Here is a 17,511-nt window from a genome sequence, read left to right on the forward strand (position 1 = left end):
ATCTCATTACAGATGGTTGTGAGCCACTATGTGGGTGCTGGGAATTGACCTCAGGACCTCTGGAAGAGCAGTCGGTGCTCTTAACCTCTGAGCCATCTCTCCAGCCCTTATAGGGGCTATCTTAAAAGTGTTTATGGTACCAAAAAGGCTGAAAGTGCTAAATTTGATGTGAGGTCAGATATCATCAACAATAATAACCATATTTTGATTGAAGTAGATCATGAATATTTTTGGATGTCTTTAGTTGTATAGATGCAATATTCTAAAGTTATCTCCCACTGGACCTCACAAAGTTAATACACCTTGAGATCATTGAAGACTGCTAGCCTACTGTGTACTCAAACTATTTGTTTAACCTGCTCTTAAGAGTACAATGTAGTGGTTAACCTTCCTTGTCTTGGATTTTCCAGAGCTTTTACAACCAAAGCTAGTGCATAGCTACAATCTTAAATGATGAACTCTTCCGTGCCCTGGACCCAGAAAATGTATGTGCATCACTTGCTGAAAGCTGCAAATACAGAAGCTGAAAGGAACTTCCTAAAACTTACCATAGAGGTGAAAAGCAACCGTTTATGGATACTGGTTGATAGACAGTAGTGTTTGTTACCTAAGTCAGTTGGAGTCACTGACAATCCCTCAAACTCTAAGAGAGTTTTCTGTAAAGAGACCCATTCTTCCCCCATGTGACTCTTCCTGTGCTGTTCAATAGAAATAAAGAAAAGGTCTGTATCCTGTCCTTATTAGGGACAGACACACAGAGCTCATACAACAACCAAAGGCACACAAACACAGAGACAGACATGGGGACAGGGACAGATTCACAAGACAGACTTCAGGCAGGCCCAGATTCAGACAGCGACAGACAGACAGAGGACAGAAGACACAGGGAGCATGATAAAGAAAATTCAAATCTGGACTTGACCTTGGTTAAGTAACTCCAAAGGGAAGTGCTTTCATTTCTTCCCCTAGTGTGACACCCATGCCTTATTGGTGACTTGTGATGGTATTGTGTTCCCCAAAATATTGTGCACCCTAATAAACTTATCTGGGGACAGAGAAGAGAACAGCCACTAAATACAGAGGCCAGAAAATGGTGGCACTCGCACCTTTAATCCTAGCATTCCAGAGGCATAAATCCGTCTGGATCTCTGTGAGTTCAAGGCTACATTGGAAACAGCCAGGCATGGTGACTCATGCCTTTAATCCCAGGAAGTGAGGGCAGAAAGCAGAAAGGTATATAAGGTATGAAAACCAGGAACTAGAGCTGGTTAAGCTTCCAGGCTTTTGAGAAGCAGTTCAGCTGAGATTCATTTAGATAAGGATTCAGAGGCTTCCAGTCTGAGGAAACAGGATCAGCTGAGGAACTGGTGAGGCAAGGTAGCTGTGGCTTGCTCTGCTTCCCTGATCTTCCAGCATTCACCCCAATACCTGGCTCCAGGTTTTTTGTTTTTTTTTTTGTTAGTAAGACCTGTTAAGATTCATGCTACAGTGAGTTGAGGTTAATCACTAGTTCATATATTATGCACACTTAGTCATCACAAGGGACCGTAACATTTCCTCAATAAACCACTTGATGCATTTTTTAGTTGCATGTAATTACTCATGTCTAATTGTCAATATTACAAATGCTTGACTGTATTATATGGCTCCAGTTAAATGACACTGGTAATGAACATTTATGGCCTGTTTCAGAAACACAAAGAGTCCAGGGGGTGGGGGGATCATTTTAAGGCATGTAGAAGGATGCATTGGAAGGATTGGCTGGAGTCAGTTGCTGTTTATCATGTAAGCAGAGGGGATTGAAGGAAATTGTTGGCAGAGGATTGCCATTACTTTACTTTCCCCTCGAAGTTCCCATCACTTGGATATTGTGCCAACACTGTGGCAAAGTCTGAGAGAGGCACACCTCACACAGCCGTGTGACAACCCAGCCATCCTGTTAATGAACTACAGAACAATTGACATTGACATTTTAATCTTTATTTATTTTTATTTATTTATTTATTTATTTATTTATTTATTTATTTATTTTTGTGTGTGTGTGTGTTGTGTGTGTGTGTGTCTGTGTGTGTCTGTGTGCACGTACATTTACATACAGATGTCCCTGGAGGCCAGAGGAGTTAGATCCCCTTAGACTTGGAGTTGCGGGCACTTTTAAGTGGACCAATATGGGAACTGAACTTGGGTCTTTTACAACAGTATGCTGAACACGGCCCACAGAATCAACTAACCAGGGCTCGCAGAGACTGAACCAACAATCAGGGAGTCTATACAGGTCTGAGCAAGGACCTCTCATGTGTTACGGTTTGGTGCTCTTGTGGGATTCCTTACAGTAGGAGTGGGGGTGGTCTCTGACTCTTTTGCCTACTTTTGGAACCCCTTTCCTCCAACTGGGTGGCCTGATCCAGCCTTGATATGAGGATATGTGCCCAGTTTTACTGTAACTTGGTATGCCATTTTTGGTTGATATCCCTGGGAGGCCTGCTCTTTTCTAAAGGGAAATGGAGGAGGAGTGGATCCGGATGAGAGGAGAGGGATAGAGGTTAAGAGGAGAGGAGGGAGGGAAAACTGCATTCAGGATGTAATATATGAGAAAAGAATAAATAAAAAAGAAAAAAATGGAAGTCTAAAAAAAGAACAGTATGTTGTGTTAACTGCTGAATCTTCTCTTCAGCCTCAGGATTGACTTTTTTTTTTTTAAGGAGCAAAGTTTTCTTTTGAGAATATTTTATGTGAACCTATATTTCTCCTATCCAATTTAATGTTTCAAAAATAAGTCAATTTCTTTTTTTCAGAGCTTAGGACCAAACCCAGGGCCTTGTGCTTGCTAGGCAAGTGCTCTACCACTGAGCTAAATCCCCAACCCCTCAAAAATAAGTAAATTTTTATCCACTATTGTAAATATTCATACAATCAATTTTAAAACAATTTCCCTTGTACATTTCCATATTGATCTTTTTTATATAACATAATCCTTTATTTCACATCATGTACCCCAATCTCATGCACCTCTCAGTTCCTCTGCATTCATCCCTCACCCCTGCAGCATGCCCCCCACACACAAAGAAATCCAAAATTAATTAAAAACAGAACAAATCTACCTCCTCCATCTTTCCGGTCTCTCCAACACTTCCTCATTTGTCCCATTGGCATCAGGAGCTTTGGTGTGTCACTCAGTAGACCCTTTTGTCCAATCAGCCCACCTGTAAATATTCATTGCAATTAGTCATTGGTCTGGTTCAAGGCCTCTGGCCTCTGGCACACCCTCATCACTGGACCCTCACCCAAACTCCTCTGGGATATCCTGCTGTTGCCCTGAGTCATGGAGGCTCTGCTGCTATCATTCTGCAAGAACAGCCCCTTCATGTGCTTCAGCAAGCCACAGGTAAGGTAGATGTTAGGGTGGGCCAACCCATAGCCCAAGATGTAGGTCTAGGTGGTAGCTGATTAGTCAATCCAGGCCACTGGGACTACCTCCCTCAGTCAAGGGGCAGCCCCAGCTCTCCCATGCCTATGATGAGGGCTGGGGCCATCTCTCCTGCTGTAACATCCAGCAAAGGGCAAGGCCAGGGGCCAGTGAAGGGTAGGGCCGGCTCAGCACAGCCCTTGGATGTCAACACACACGGTTCCTATGACCCCCTGTGGTAACACAGGCCATGGACAACAACTCTGGCTGCTGCACAGCCATGGACTCAGACATGACCCTAGGCAGCACCATGGACCTGGATGTCACCATGGCCTTGGGTGAAACCACAGGCTACCCAGATCAGTATAGGCCCAGCAGCAGCATAGCCTTTGAACATCAACATAGTCTCAGATGGCTCACTAGACCCTGTACATGTGCATGACCCTTGGTGGTAACAGGAGCCATGGACATCAACTCAGACCCTGGCTGTGGTGAGCCATGGATCCAGACATGTCCCTCTGTAGCAGCCTGGGCCTGGACAACACCATGGCCCTGTGTAGCAGTACAGGGCACTCAGATCATCATGGCCCCGGCAGTGGCATGGCCTATGAAAACTAACATGGCCATAGGTTATGGACTAGACCCTGGGCATTTGTGTAGCCATTGATGGCAACACAGGCCATGGACATCAACACAGACCCTGGCTGCTGTGGGGCCATGGAACCAGACATGACCTTCTGCAGCAGCCTGGGCTTGAACATCACCATGACCCCGGGTGGCAGCACAGTCCACTCAGGTCAGCAGGACCCTGACACCAACATGGGCACAGATGGCTGAGCAGACCCCAGGCATCTGCACAGCCCTCAGTGGTTACTGAAGCCATGGACATCAAAACAGACCCTTGTTGCTGATAGGTTTTCTGTAGACTGATAATAGGTTTTTCCGCCAACACAGTAAGCCAGATCAAGCCAAATTAAAAAGTAAAAGACCAAATATATTTGAGCAAAACAACTCCTAGGTGAATCCTCCAGCACCCAGAGGTGAGGAGGGGGAAGAGGGCAGGAGAGAAATCACATGACCATTCTAAAGGAGGGACTTACATACCCTGTAGGTGCCGGGGGATGACGCGTCCTCCATAAGCCGGGTTTGTGCCCAATGATAAACTTCAGGCGGGGACTTGGAAAGCTGGCAGCCTCAGGGGAGGAGCCACTGCTTGGCAGTTTTTCTGAGAGGGCAGGGTTTGGAGAGGAAAGAATGGCTGGATTAAGCAGGGGTGAACTGGAGATTCCATCCCAACAGCTGCTACAGAGCTATGGACCCAGACCTTGGCAGCAGCTCAGGCCCGGATGTCAACATAGTCCCAGCTGGCAGCACAGGCCCTGCAGATCAGCAATGCCTCAGCAGTGGTGTGGCCCTCTTAAACCAACATGGCTACATGGGGCAGCCCAGACCTGGAGCAGCTTTGTGGTCTTTGGTGGCAACATAGGTTGTAGTTGGAGTTTTCCTGCCTGGCCCACAGTCAGGACAAATCTCTCTCACCCGCCAGGCCCATAGTCACTCAGAACCAACCAAGTAAACACACAGAAACTTACATTGTTTACAAACTGTATGGCCGTGGCAGGCTGCTTGTTATCTACTTCTTCTATCTTAAATTAACCCATTTCTATTAATCTATACTTTGCCACGTGGCTTGTGGCTTACCTGTGTCTTTACATGTTGCTTGTCGTGGTGGCAGCTGGCAGTGTCTCTCCGCCCCAGTCTTCCACCTCCCAGAATTCTCTTCTCTCTTGTCCCGCCTATACTTCCTGCCTGGCCACTGGCCAATCAGAATTTTATTTACACAGAGCGATATCCACAGCAATAGGTAGTGGATGTCAACCCAGACTCCGGCTGCGGTAGGACCATGGACCCAGTCGTGGACCTTCACAGTGTCACTGTGGCCCCGGGTGGCAAGCAGGCCCCCCATATCAGCCTGTTCCTCAGCACCTTTTCTTCTTCAGTTCTGCCTCTTTCCACAGCACGTGAACCGTTCTGCTTCCCTTTCTCCCCCATTTTTCCATCACATATCTGCTCATCATAATGGCACCTCCCTGTCCAGAGCCTTCATCCAGTCCCGACTGTGAGGACCCAGGCTGGCTCGTGGGTGTCTTTCACCCACCTGAGCCGAGTGGCACCAGGCGGGCCTGTGGAAAGACTTTTTTTTAATGAGAAAGTATATACCGATTTAAAGAAGTCAGTTTGTAAGTACTTAAAGTAGGCTTTAGGTTATATTTGTCTGCATCCTTAATGTTTCTATTATGAATCACTTTAGAGATTAAGCTCATAGACATTAATCAGAAGCAACTAGTTAAAGCGGCTGAATCAAAAGAGAAGGCACTACTGACATGGCAAGAAACCCTCAGATCTAGGGTCTCTTCCTCTAATTATGGTCTCTGTTCCTTTAAACATCGAAGACTTTCTTCCCACAAAGCACCCTGCTTCACTGGCTAGAACTCTTTCTTTTGGCACAGTATGCCTTACCAGTCCTAACACAGCAGATTTGATAGAGTGAAAAATAATGCTCATACCAAAAAAATTGACTTCAGCTTCTAGCCTAGTATGTGAGGCATTTAGAACCAACACCCCATCTTCACAACACACAAAAGGCTAAACACACTGAAAGCCAGCATGTCCTTTTAGATTTGCCAAAGCGAGGAAAATAGATTTGCCAAAGAAGTGATGTCACTGCTCTCCTAGTTAGAAAGACAAGTAAGGGAGTCAGAGGCAGATGCTTCTGTGGAACCAACGCCTGGCAAGAAAAGTTACAGGAATCAGGGCATTGCTGGAGAATCAGTGCAGAGAAGCCTGGAAGCTAAAGACTCTAGGAATTGTGCAGACTCAAGAGGACGTCTCCACAGACTTGAGCATTATGACTGAAGGAGCTCAATCTGGTCCCCACAATGAATAATGGAGAAAACTCCATCCATGCTTCTGACAGAGATTGGGAAAAGCAGCCTCCAAATGCAGTATGTTATACAATGATACATACATACATACATACATACATACATACATACAACGTGTGTGTGCATGTGTGCGTGTGTGCATGTGTGTGTGTGTGTGTGTGTGTGTGTGTGTGTGTGTGTAAAACTTGTCCAGACAGTAGGAGACTAATACCACATGGAAAATGTGTCTACAAAATGCAAAAGGTTGGACTTGAACTACTCATACAAATAATCACTGAAATCTAGTTTCTGAATTTAAAAAGCAGAAATTATTAGATTGGATAAAAAACAAAGATCATATGGCTTTTAAAAATAAAAATAAAACAAACTCTGCTTGAAGCATAGGTGGATCACAATTAAAATGATACAAAAATGATACTGCAAACACGATGACAAAGGCCATGGAGTGGCTTTACTAACATCAAAAAAAAGTTCTTGGAAGTTGCTCTTTCTCTTATCACAACAAAAGGAAAAGTTTTGCTGAACACTGCTTTAACATCATTTGAAAGTATCTTCCTTCTTTCTACACAAGCTTCGTGGGTAATCAGAGGTAAATATGGTCAAAATACATTATATACATGTATAAGACAGTCAAAAGTAAACCTACCATGTGTAACTGATACATTCTGATAAAACATTTTAAAATGGTTAAAAAGAAAAAAGTACTTCATATTTTTCTCAGCTCACTTTTGCTTCTCAGGTGAAACACAATTTTATTTCATCCTCAGCCCATACTAAACATGCTTTCCTCAAGGACATTAGTGAAATCTTAGCCACCAGTCTATTAGGTATCTTTTATACTATTCTCATAGTGTGCCACCTAGTCCAACCCCCACCATATTTACTTTGGTGTCCATGACATCATCATCTACTTGTTCTCCTCTGGACTCTCTGGTAATACAACTCAAATATTTTCTTAATAATGCCGAGTGGTATAGGTGCACACCTTTAATCCCAGCATTCAAGAGGCAGAGACAGGAGAATCTCTGTGTTCAATGCCAGCCTGGTCTGCAGAGAGAGGTCTAAGACAGCCAGGTCTACACAGAGAGTGCTGTCTCAAAAACAAACAAACAAACAAACAAACAAATTAAAACTTCCTTGTTTTCTGTGTCTCTAACCTGTTGGTTTTCTTTCCTATGCTTGAACTTCATTTCCTGTAGTCATACACCCTGAAATTCTGAAGAAACAAAGGGTGCACTTTCAGAAAAGTTCTAAGAAAAGATAGGAGTTGAGAAACTTTGAAATATTCTTGACAGCTTATTGGTGAGTTACTTGGTTTATTTAAAATATATAAGTTATGAACAGTGTTATATGTTTGGCCATATGTTATATATGCTTCCATTTATCTTATAATATGATATTAAAATTAAGGACAATTCCTTTATTTATTTTATTATCCATAAACTACATCACATATCTGCCAATTGTAGTTGGAGTTTTCCTGCCTGGCCCATAGTCAGGACAAATCTCTCTCACCCACCAGGCCCATAGTCACTCAGAACCAACCAAGTAAACACACAGAAAGTTACATTGTTTACAAACTGTATGGCCATGGCAGGCTTCTTGTTATCTACTTCTTCTATCTTAAATTAATCCATTTCTATTTATCTATACTTTGCCACATGGCTCATGGCTTACCAGTACCTTACATCTTGTCATGGCAGCAGCTGGCAGTGTCTTTCTCCACCCAGCCTTCCACCTCCCAGAATTCTCTTCTCTCTTGTCCCGCCTATACTTCCTGCCTGGCCACTGGCCAATCAGAACTTTATTTACACAGAGCGATATCCACAGCAGCCAACAGTCTGCAAATGGATTTTATGAAGTTGGTAATAAGAAATTGTAAGGTGCAAAAAAACCAAAAACTTCAATGGCAATTTTAATAAAATAACAATAACCACTACCCTAATAATAGATTTCACTATATAACCATTCAACATTTTTGTGTGCTCTAAAAAAATCTGTATATGATAGTCACTGTTGAAGAAAGAAGATAGAATTGTTAATTTTCTATGCAAAAATCAATTATAGATTTTTTTAATTCATGTTATATTTTTCAAAGACATTTGGTCACCTATTAAAATTTATTTTAGTATCTGTGTTATTACCCTTGAGAATAATCTAATTCTTTCACAAAGGCCTAGAAAATTGTCATCTCTATTGTCAGTAATAGAGGAGGAAAAGAAGAGAAATCATTGATGTCTAAGAGGCACGAAAGGAACATTAAATCAAGAGACCTACCTTAAAAGGGAGGGCAGGAACAAGCACATGGCCAGAGCTGCTTACAAAATGTTGAGTTTTGTCAGACCCACTGAGTCATATGATTAGGAAGACTGAATTATGACATTGGCATGGATATCTGGAAGAATGCATGAGCATGTCTAGAGGACACAAGTAGCTTCATGAACAAGTCTTCCAGAACCACATTATCATCAATGACTGTAGCATAGTCCCCATCCCCTTATACCTGAATCAACAAGGGTAGGCATTCCTTTACAACAAGCTGGTGAAACATAAAACAAACCAAAACAAAGCAGAAGTCTTAACTTACAGATAGGTTGGCTCAATGTGTAGCTACAGACTTCTAAAGACTGCTGCACCATGGTTCCATGGTCCTACAGATGGCTTGTCCAAAATTCAGCAGTGAAGGCTATCTTTCCAAAGAGCATATCACTGCATACTTCATTTTTTTGGGGGGGTCGGGGTAGAGAGTCCCAAATGAGACTATATAGATTTTTAAGTAAAGTATTCTTTTATCTATTTATTAGGGATCTGTAAAAAGAAATACTTGAAGATAAAGAATAGGAAAGTTTAGAGACAAGGTGTATGGGCAAGCTCTTAAGGGATTGGATATGAAGTATGAGGACCTTTCTTTCCCCCACATTTGAACAGCTGATATGGAAAGAGTAACCAAAAGACAATTATTACATCATCCAGCCTCTGTTGTTAGCCACTCTTGTGCTAGTACACTGACACATGAACAGAGCAGGCATGTTGATGAGAAGACTAGGCAGGGATTAATTATATGGGCCACCATTCACCACAGCTGACCTCCTTAATGCTGCTATGAAATCTCCAGTCTGAACTCTTTCCCTTGGAGATACCAATAAGGCACTTGGAATCAGCTTGGAAGCAACAAGTTACCTGATTCTCACTCAGGAACTTACCACAGGCTAAGCTAACACTATAGGTTTATATTTGGAAATTGAAATTTCCATTTTCATAGTCAAGTATTAGCACATTTCTTTTAATAAACCCCATCAATTTATTTTATTTTATTAGTTTGGCTCTCCATATCCAACAAAATGCTGCTCATTAGAATTGAAATGGTCCCCAAATGAAGTCAGTCATCCATCAGTCCTCAGGATGACTAACTGCTTTTGGTGAAATCTGAATATTAATGAGACCAAAGTTTAAATTCCTGACCTTTTTAAAATTTTTATTTTAAGGAGACATGTTCTATTTTTATCGGGAGCTGTCTGGGGCATGTCATTCATCTCCTGCTTCCTGTTTTAAGCCCCAATGAAATTTGTAGACAGACATACTTTCCTGCTTCTTCCTCTTGCAGCCCAAGTCAGGGACTTATTAATGCTGTTTCCTCTGGACCCGTACTTCTGAGTTTGAACTCATAATGGTTCAGTGGCTACTACTTTTAAGTTTTCCAAGGGTTGCTGTGGGTTGAAATAACCATGCCATAGATAGTTTTCATACTCAAAAACATATCTATCTAATCAAATTTATATGAATATATTTCACATGAATAATTTCACAAAATCAAAATTTTGTAGGAGCTTTAGGAAATATATTAAAAGTCATCTATATTATCCATCATAAATGTCCTATCAATTATTATTTTTACCTTTTGAATATACTTAGTCATTTGGTCCTCTCCAGAAAAACCGATTAGTCTTTATCACTAGTTGGCCTCACTAGGTTTAAATCAACATCAATAGACGTAGGCCACCCTAGCCATATCACTGTCATCTGTGGCTTGCTCTACTGCTAACTGAAAAGATGCCCCCTTTGTGTGTTGTACAGAGAAGTGCTGTGGGATGTTCTGTATGTTAAATGTGTTGCTCTGATTGGTTAATAAATAACTGATTGGCCAGTAGCCAGGCAGGAAGTATAGGTGGGGCAAGGAGAGAGGAGAATTCTGGGAAGTGGAAGGCTGAGACAGAGAGATGCTGCCAGCCACCATGATGAGAAGCAGGTGTTAAGGTACTGGTAAGCCACGAGCTACATGGCAACTTATAGATTAATAGAAATGTGTTAATTTAAGATTTAATTTAATTTAAGAATTAGATTACAAGAAGCCTGCCATGGCCATACAGTTTATAAGTAATATAAGTCTCTATGTGTTTACTTGGTTGGGTCTGAGCAGCTGCAGGACTGGGGGGTGAGAGAGATTTGTCCTGACCGTGGGCCAGGCAGGACTGGAGAAAACTCCAGCTACAGAGAAGTTAACATATTAAAATGAAAACTTGGTTACTTCACATCCCTGCTTCAAAACCTTTAATGGCTATTCATAAAATAATCTCTGGGATATAGTAGTTTGGGTTCACATAGAATTTTATCAGTGGCATCAGCCTGGAAGGTGAGGTCAGGAGACATTTTTAGAAGCTGAAGTTAAGACAGTAGAACTTCTGGTTTGGGTGGCTCTGGGGACCAAGATTCTGTGGACCAGCCTTGATTCTTCCTGATGTTCTTCATCTTCTCCTTACCCATTTTTGGCTCCCTTTCAATTATAAGACTATTTCAAGAAGCCTTTTATTTGCTTTACTTTCTTCCTGTAGACATCTTATCGTTTCAAATGCAATGCATGTTCTAGTTCTCAGTTTAAGCATCCCAGGGTGAATCCTCCACAGGACCTGTTCTTCAGACATAAAATAGAGTCTGCCTGATTAGACCATATTTCTGGGAGTCATGAAACTGTTTATCTTGGTCATTGCCATATTCCTAGTGCTGACCTGAGTGTCTGATTTTCCCCTTGTATGTTCCATGAAGGAATTGACTGTATTGTGCTTGGAAAGACCTTAGTCCTAGTAAAATGGGGTAAAGGGATGGTTACTTGCATTGCCTGCAGTCCTGTGGCTAATCAGATCTTGACCCTCAGTGACACAACAAACTCTAACTTGCCTGGACACATGGTTCATTGCAAACCCTTTCTCATCAATGAGTAAGGCTTCAGTCTCAACAATACCTCTAAGTTTACCCACGTTCTCATTTCTGCCAAATCTTTTAATGATTATTGCTTAAGGTTAAATCTCTTTCCTATCAATAATTTTCAGAATGACTTCAAGCAGATTTTATGTTTAACAACAAATTCTACATGACCTCTATACTATCTGTCAGTGACCTTTGTCAGCACTTAGTCTAATTCCTCTCTCAAACACAGATCTTGAGTAGGTGCTTGTATAGTACCCCAAGCTCTGCTTATCCTGTATTGTGCTTTGGAGCCTGGTCCACTGAAATTAGTTTACATAGAGTCACATTTGAATATTTCCCTACAGCATAGCCTTGTCATGGTATTAAAATTTGCAAGTCATGAGCATGCTCAAAATATGATCTATGACATATACGGTCTATGATCTATGACTACTGTAGAAGTTTACAAATAGATGTTCACAAAAAGAGTTAAAGTAGAGTTACCCTATAAAAGGGCAACAATGCTTTTACTAAAGGCATTAGAGGAAAACTAATAAAAAAAAAATGCAGTGCCAAGAATGGGTTATTTCTTTAGCAATTGTGGGTCATGAGGTCCTGTAGACCTGCAGATGTTATAGGCTATTGCCATTGTTTTTGGTTACCTTCCAAACTTGATGGTAAGATCCTATTATAAAGACACTACAAACTTGAGTCATAGACTATGGAAAAATCAAGCTGGTGTGACCTGGAAACTTCATTATTACTGGCTAGGTTTCATAGTGTTGGAAGGTACTATGCAAACTACCAGAAGATAAAAGTATGTATCAGTTGTATCCAGCTATGAACCCTTCAAGCTACAGCAATTGCTGACCTAGAGAGACATATCCACTGCTGCAGTACTGGCACAAACTTCATGGGAGTGACCAATAATTTTCTGATTGGATTTAAGCCCTACTCCACAAAATGAGATTCATGTGTTGCACCATTATTGGGCTCAGAACCTATAGCTAGACAAATCATAGGCCCTAGGGGAGAACCTACTATTGTTATGCTACTAAATGGACGTAGTATTAAGCCAACTCCTTATCATTATACATATAGGCCAATGTATCTCTTAACCCTTGTCTTGAAAGTTTCTATTTGCAGATGATGGATGAGTCCAAGGAAACTGTCTTATGTAAACAGCAGAGCAGGAGCACACATGAACTCACAGTGTCCGGATGTCAGAATGTCCTAAACCTGTACAAGCCCAAGCCAGACCAAATCCCAGAATGAGGAGAGGAACTGGTCACAGGATGCTCCCCCTAGCCATGGAATTACTGGCAATTGTTAGCTGCTGAGAAAGAGAGAAAGAGTTTTCTCTGAGAGTGTAGTCCCTGGTAAAGCCAACTACTCTCCAGTGGAAGACCACACAGTCAAGGCTATGTGGTCAGCACAAATTAGTCTTGATTTGTTTTAAGACACAAAGGTATGTGAGTAGGGAAGGTAGGGTGGATCTGGGAAGAGTTTGGGGGTTAATATGATCAAAATACATTATATGAAGCACGACTAATTTTAAAAAGAAAACAGTGAGTAAATATCAGCTACTGACTTATTCAAAACTTTTTACAATGGGAAACTTTTATTTTTTCAGACATAATACATTTCTTAGAGGATTTTTTTTCTTCTTTTCTGTTTTTTGAGACATGAGGCTTTTTTTCTTTTTGACAGTTGTTATGTTGCCTCAATATTATAGAAACAGGATTTTTGTTTCTTGTTTTTCCATTGAGTTACCTTCACTCTGACAATGGTAAATGTTTTCTTGCATATATTTCCTTCCTTTTGTTTTTTTTCTTTTACTTTATCTTCTTTATGGTCTATTTTCATTTATCATTTCTTGTTCACTTGAGCTCTACAGTCCTTGAACCTGGCTATATTTACCCCTCACACATACATGTACTTTCAATTCAGGAAGGAGCGCTACTTTACAAAGGCTGCACATATTGCTATCTTTGTTTTCAGACCTAGGGCAAGCATGAGATAATTTTACACAGGAATTAACCTCTTATCACAAGTCACATGCGCTTCACCCACAGCAATCTGTTCCTTATGATATCCAGGGTCTAAACTAGGTTTCACAAAAATACGTAAATAAATAGAATAAAACCTGTAAAGGTAATTCATTATGGTAAAATACAGTCATATGAATTAATTCATAAGCAGCATGGAGTATTAGCACCTACATAATGCTCACCATTATACAACTTTTGTTTGAGGCATCAACAAATAACTACAATTGCACAACAGTACTGATTCTGGAGTTCACATCTCCAGACATTAAACCATCATTTAAGTTTCCAATACGTGAAAAGTGGGAGATTGGGAGACAGTTTGTTGAGGCACTACCCTAGGACCTGTGTCTTGTTGACAAGACAGGTGTTTCCATTCTGTTAGTCTTGTTGTTAGAGACTCAAGCACATCAGCACAATCCAGCTTTCTAACTGAGCCCATTTCACGGTGACATTACCTTGACTGGATTTCTTTGTGAATTTCAGGGCTTTTGTCTGTTAACATCTCAAATCTCTCTCTCTCTCTCTCTCTCTCTCTCTCTCTCTCTCTCTCTCTCTCTCTCTGTGTGTGTGTGTGCGTGTGTGTGTGTGTGTGTGTGTGTGTGTGTGTGTGTGTGTGTGTACATTTTAACATGGATTATCCTGCGATTTTTACTTGACATCATCTTCTTCAATCTTTTCTTTGGCCAGCTCACCCACCTTCTAAATACACTGTTAACCTCACATCTACAATTATCTGTTGTATTCTCTGACAGTTTACATATGTCTCTCTGACTCTTATTTCTTTAAAAAAACAAAACAACCCCCCCAAAAAAAAACCCAAGGCCTCAGCATCACATGTTATTTTTAACATTGCCATTTGGAAGAAGAGCTAAATTGATGCCTTTTGCAGGACACTTTCCTCCTTTATGAGGTAAGCCCTGTCCTGGATACCCCCACGGCACCATGATCTGCTTTGTGTTTCCTTCCCCCTTCCAGTGTCTAGAGCCAACTGGGTTGTAGTTTCCCTGTGCCTGCACCAGGCCATCATTGGTAGAGGCTGCTGGTTACTTTCTGCTCTTGGGAAAGCTTGGCAAAGAGACCCCTGCAGTTCATGGGAAGTCCTCTGAAGACATTGGCATGTACCCAGCCAATAGAGCACAGGAATGTAGATGCTGAGTGATGGACACCATGACCATAGGATGATCCACATAATCTGGTGCAGTGGCACAGTGACTTATATAGCAGACATTGAAGTCAGTGGCCCCGTCTTTCTCCGTAGTACTAAACTGAGAACTTTGGGGGATGTTCTATGGGGCTTGTTGTGACTCCAGCATCATCAGTCTGCTCTATGAATTGCTGTCTTGTCAGAGTTTGACAGAAATCTCACATAACTACAGCTGACGGTCACTCCAATAACAAATACTCTATTTTCAACCTGGAATGTGAGGCAGATGGAAGACTATAAATCAATCCAGTTGTATTTACATAGCTGAGCAGCAAACCCCAAAGTTCTGACCTCAACACTGCCCCCCTGTCGGCCCGCCTCGACCAGCAAGGAAGACGCGACACCGGGATCCTTCTCATCACAGTTTATTCAGACCTTTGATTAGTTACATTGTGTCTCTCTCGCTTGGGGCAAGCCTCTCCCAGCACCTAAGTAGGGCTGGGCTGCCAACCCCAAGCAGCCACGTGGGCACTGTCCACAGGTTCACGCATATGCCAGCAACACACGAATCCAGCCACAGCCAAATAAGGAGCTGTTTACCATAAAGAGTGTTTGCCATCGGGAAGGCAGAGGGTAGAAGCCAGCACCATCTTTAGGGTGCGGCTACACGCGGCTCTCTACACCCCCCAACTTGGCAGTTGTTGCAACACATTACAAAAATATTCTTCCTAATGAAATACCTCATTACCTCTATGGTAAGTACTACCAATTCTTTTGTATTTCTGGTGCCAGTAGATGCTCTGTGCTATTGTGGTTGTTTGGTGGTTCTATGAGGATCTACTGATAATTTTTTAGTTAGCATTCATTTAGTATTTACAAATATAAACAGCTGTGGGAACTATTCATGAGTAGGTGTTAGTGAGCATGGGGTATTTAGAGCAAGAAAAAATATACATGAATATGTCTGCATGGATAGACATGTATCTATTAACTTTTGAAAAGTAAATCATACCCAGTGAAGACAGAGCAGATAGCATTCCTGTCCAGGACTGTTTCAGAGTTGCTTTCCAGGAAGAACCCATGACTCTCTAAAGTCACCATTAATGAAGCATGGATGGAGCAGGGATAAAACTCACTGGCTTGATCCTTTCGGATGGGCTCTATATCTCTGGCTCATTTCCAAAGTCCACTTTCTTAGTCAATGTAAGAAACATATAGAATCAGGCAAGCTAATGTAAGAGAGAGACTGTCCTCAGGTCCCAACTTGAGTTTATAATTCTAGGACAACTAATCCCATCTTGGGCTTAATGTCAAGCGTCACCATCAACACTACTTGTCAAATATCCCTGCTACTGCTCCATTCTGAGAAGGTGGGTGGTGTGTGTTTCTATGTCTCCCTTTTGTTAAGAATGGGACTATGCGATTAGTTCTGCCCAATGAATTCAGAGTAAAATCTCTTTGAAATTAAAATAACTTAATTTTTGAGGTAAAACCTCCTTTTCCCCAGATTTTTCTCTTTTCCCTTACTTAATGATAAAAAGTTAAGGATAAGTCCCATGGACTGTAGGGATTGAGTCCCTTCCTTTGACTCTATTTCTAGAAAATGGATATGAAAGATGACCAAGCAGCCACTTTTTTTTTTTTTAAAGCTACTTTCCAAGTCATTTCAAACTAGCCAGTCTGATATCTACATTCAAGCAGAAGTAAAGCTGAAAATTACTAGTTAAGATGATCTCCTTGGAGCTGACTAAGGTTCTTGTTTGTCTCGTGTATCTCAATGTGGTATCATAATCACCACATAGCCAAGGATGGCCTTGAACTGACTCCCCCTCACTCCAAGCTTTCTTTCTCTGTGTAGCCCTGGCTGTCTTGGAACTCACTATTTTGACCAGGCTGGGCTAGAACTCAGAGATCTGCCTGCCTCTGGCTCCTAACTGCTGGGAATAAAAGCATGTGCCACCATGCCTAGATCTTGAACCGATTCTTTTGACTTTGCTTCCTAGGTGCTGGGATCACAGATATATACCATGTCTACCTGCAGCTCATGAGATTGTTGGACATCTTGCCTCCACTTTCACACTCCTTGCTTGGTTCAACTGCCATTAAGATTCCTTTAGTAGTAGCATACTTCAGCACTGAGTGTGTCACTAATGACAGTCTTCTCAAGATAGCCTCCCAGGAGAGCTCTGTGCACAAGATAACACAGAAAGGCCTAAAAATAATGTGTCTAAAGTATGCTGATGCCTTAAAGTGTCCTCTCTGCCATTTCCAAACTTAATTCAGCTTATCACACTCAGGACAATGTTGAAAACCAACATGTCGAAACTCAGTTTTACACACAAGAACCCGAATTTGTGAATGAAACAGATCACCTTCGAGTCCCTAAGCATCATGCTATGAATGTAAATGTGTTTCCTCAGCTGGTGTCGTGGTGCATGAATTTAATCCTAGCACTACAGAGAAGAGGCAGGCCTATGGTGATATTGTGTTCCCCAATATATTGTGCACTCTAATAAAATTATCTGGGGTCAGAGAACAGAACAGCTACTAGATATAGAGGCCAGAAAGTGGTGGCACACATACCTTTAATCCTAGCATTCCAGAGGCAGAGATGCATCTGGATCTCTGAGTTCAAAGCCACACTGGAAACAGACAGGCATGGTGACACATGCCTTTAATCCCAGGAAGTTACGTCAGGAAGCAGAAAGGACCAGGAACTAGAGTCTAGTTAAGCTTTAGGCTTTCAGCAGCAGTTCAGCTGAGATCCATTTGGATGAGGACACA

At 41.7% G+C, this 17,511-nt stretch overlaps 1 non-coding gene across 1 annotated transcript; it reads right to left on the reverse strand.

The window, feature by feature from the left end:
* Positions 1–1,855: 1,855 nt before the first annotated feature.
* Positions 1,856–1,959, reverse strand: LOC118586467. Its single transcript, XR_004945351.1, has one exon. It is a non-coding gene; the product is annotated as a small nucleolar RNA U13 (small nucleolar RNA).
* Between the last annotated feature and the right edge of the window lie 15,552 nt (positions 1,960–17,511).

The sequence above is a fragment of the Onychomys torridus genome, chromosome 6, assembly GCF_903995425.1.
Source record: "Onychomys torridus chromosome 6, mOncTor1.1, whole genome shotgun sequence".
Classification (NCBI taxonomy): Eukaryota; Metazoa; Chordata; class Mammalia; order Rodentia; family Cricetidae; genus Onychomys; species Onychomys torridus.